The sequence below is a fragment of the Triticum urartu genome, chromosome 1A (genome assembly GCF_056163025.1).
Source record: "Triticum urartu cultivar PI428250 chromosome 1A, HENAU_Tu73, whole genome shotgun sequence".
NCBI classification, from domain to species: Eukaryota; Viridiplantae; Streptophyta; class Magnoliopsida; order Poales; family Poaceae; genus Triticum; species Triticum urartu.
In genome coordinates this window covers 413,783,426-413,786,954 of record NC_141873.1, presented here as the reverse complement: position 1 = coordinate 413,786,954, position 3,529 = coordinate 413,783,426, and the positions used below count along the sequence as shown (strand labels likewise).

At 43.6% G+C, this 3,529-nt stretch overlaps 1 pseudogene; it reads left to right on the top strand.

The window, feature by feature from the left end:
• The first annotated feature begins 2,244 nt into the window (after nt 1–2,244).
• LOC147991475 (uncharacterized) lies at nt 2,245–3,203 on the top strand (annotated as a pseudogene).
• Nucleotides 3,204–3,529: the final 326 nt, after the last annotated feature.

The following is a 3,529-nucleotide window of genomic DNA, read 5'->3' as shown; positions in this document are numbered from 1 at the left end:
TTGCTGCAGGTCCACCACATTACCCCTTTCCTACCCATAAGCTTAAATAGTCTTGATCTCGCGGGTGTGAGATTGCTGAGTCCCCGTGACTCACGGTTTACTTCCAAAACCAGTTGCAGGTGCTGATGATACCAGTGCAGATGACGAAACTGAGCTCAAGGAGGAGCTCGATGAAGATCTTGTTCGTTGTGTTGTTTTGTTTCCAGTTGATCAGTAGTGGAGCCCAGTCGGGGCGATCGGGGATCTTTTGCATTAGGGGTAGTCTTCTTTTATTTTGGTTTCGTAGTCCGACCTTGATTGTATTCTGGATAATGTAATGCTATATTTATGTATTGTGTGAAGTGGAGATTGTAAGCCAACTCTTTATCCCTCTCTTATTCAATACATGGGATGTGTAAAGATTACCCCTCTTGCGACATGCCTATAATGCGGTTATGCCTCTAAGTCGTGCTCCGACAGTGGGAGATATTGCCGCATCGTGGGTGTTATAACCTACTCCAGCCGCCGCCGCTACCGTCCCCGGCCAGTCCCGGTGGCGTTCTGAAGGAATCAGGACATCGAGGAGAACCTCTGCTTCGACTACATCACCCCTGCATCACGCCTGCACCGAGCAGGCGATCATGTCCACTCCAGTGACATGTAAAGGATCCCTGAACCCTTCTCTGTTCATGGTTATTGGGTGATCTAGATGCAATTTGATCCTTCTAATGGCATCCCATAGATGCATAATTAATCCAACATTGGTATCAGTCGCCTACATGATTGTACTAGATCCCTAACTTATTGATCAATAGATCAACATCATGTTTAGATCAATGACATGTTTAGGGTTTTAGGATCAAAATTGAAAACTTTAGCCCCTGGTTATCCCAATATGCATGCTACTTTTTTATGCCCTCTGTACATCATCATGTTGTTTTCGAATTGCTAAGGATTAAGTATTGTCATCTTTCGGTCAATCAATTTAATTAATCTAAGTTAAGATCTATTGCGAACTTTCATGTTAAGTTGTTTAAAATTGATCATGCTTAAGTACTTTTTCCGTATGCCTTAGCAAAATATTAGGCAGAGGGATACACGCAAGTCTAGTAGCAACCCCTCATGTTTAAGAACCCTAGAATTCATCGTAATTCATAAGAACCCTAATTCTGCAATTAGGACTGTTTTCCCCCCAAATCAAGTACTAATGCACACGAATTGGAGAAGAATGAGGAGAATCCTCAGCTAACACGCCGCGTCCTGGCATCTTCCATTCGGGGCCCGCGCAGCGCCCGCCGTTGCGCGAGGGCGAAGACGCCACAACGCCGCCGTCCTCGGGATGACGCGCGGAACAAAGTGACGCCGCTGCCGCTGCCGCTCTAATGGACGCGCCCTTGTTTGGCCGACGCCAGCAAGTCGTCGTCGCTCCTCATGCCGCGGTGGCCGGCGTCCCTCCACCCTCCTTGATGTGCCATGCGTGGGAATGACTTCGCTGCATGCTCCTCCGGCGAGCGCAGCCAACGCGCCGCCATGGCCGGTGCGCCTCGAGCCGCCGTCGCCGCTCACTGTATGAGCATGAAATGCAGTGGTCGCGAGGGAAATGGCTAGGGTTCTGGCCGGGCGGCTGTTTTGTTCCAGCCGTGATCGACACGGACCGTTGATTTCCATTGAACGGCTGGCAGCCACTCTCAGCTCCGCTGCTGTCCTGGGGGCACTTAATGGGCCATATCTGGCCGTGGGCTGTGGCCCAGGTTATGTAAGTCCAGCAAAAAACCTTCTTCTGGGCTGGACCGTTTTACGTGTAGCTGTGGGTATTTCGGGCCGTTTCTAGTGCACTTTAAGTTAATAAACATTATGATTTTGCACTATTTTTAGCCAGAAAATATCTGAGATAATAATGAATTAAAACAAGCTATTATTCTAGGTAAAATTGAACCAATGAGATATTTTATTCAGGATTTATTACGTGTTTGCATGATGAATATTCTTCTAAACATAAAAATGATATTTTTCTTATGCCGATGTCTAAATTGAGAATGAAATGACTCTGATTTTAATTCTGACCAATGTTGTTTTATTATTATGAGTCATCACTTATGATATTTTAATTCCATGTTTTTTCTACCCAACGGTGTTTTGACATGGAGTTGAAATTAAATATATGGCATGTCTATTTTATTTTGCCAACGTAAAATTTAATATTCATGTCAATTACTCATAAACTCTTTCATGTCCATTACAGCTTCCGCTGCGTTTACTGTCGAACCGTTGACGGGTAGTAACTTCCCTCGTTGGAGGAACTCGATGGAATTATGCCTAGCAGTCCATCAGTTTGATTATGCTTTACGAGAGGATAAACCAGTGGCTCCCGCTGCTGGTGTCACGGGGTATGCTGAACTAAAGAAATCTTATGATTCCAAGATGGAGATATGGAAAAAGTCAAATCACACTGCTATGCTTGTGATGAGATCATCCATATCACCTGACATCATTGGGGCACTACCCAAGAAAGATACTCCTAAGGAATTCATGGCAGCCCTCGAGGAGCAATTCAAAGGCTCCGACAAGGTTTATGCGCAAGAGCTATTTCACAAGCTCCTTGGGAAGTATAATAATGATAGTGATGTTAGGGCTCACATTTTAAAGATGGTGAATGCTTGCAACAAATTGAAGGCATTACAATGTGAGCTCAATGACAATCTCCTTGTCATCATGATCTTGGACTCCCTCCCTGAAGAGTTTGATCAATTTAAGATTAACTATAACTATCTTAAAGAAGAATGGACAATCGCGGAGATATCTCCAAGGATTGTCGAGGAAGAAGCGAGGATTAAGAGGCAAGGAAAGGACCAAGCCTTTGTGGTTGGCTCCTCCAAGAGAAAACACGATGGATCAAGCTCTTCTAAGCAACAGCCACAAAAGAAGTTCTTTAAGAAAAATTCATCAAACTCATAAAAAGGAAAGGAGAAAGGGGACGATAAGCCTAAAGACAACAAGTGCAACTTCTGCAAGAATGACGGTCATTACCAGAAAGACTATCTAGAATTCCTCAAATGGTTGATGAAGAAAGGTACTGATGACATTACTTTCGTTGATGAAATGTTATATGTTGATTACTCTACTACCTCTTGGTGGATTGATTCAGGTGCAACTTCTCATGTTGCTAATTCTATGCAGGACTCAAGTATAATCCAAACGATGGCAAAGGGAGCAAGAAGACTTAAGGTGGCAAATGGAGTCGAAGTTGATGTTGAAGCCATAGGGTCAATCACCTTAGAACTCCACACTGGCTTCCGTCTTCATTTAAATAATGTTCTTTATGTCCCTACCTTAAGTAGGAATTTGATTTATATCTCTTGCCTAGATGATAACATGTTTGAGAGCAAGTTTGGGAACAAACAATTTGCTTTGAATTATTGTAATAAGAACGTAGGCCTCGGCGTCAGACGAGGCCAATTATATAAGTTATCATTGAATGATTCTATACTGCATGTGAGTGATGTATGTAATATTGAGAAGAAATGGAAGGGTACGAGTACCTCTTCGAAAT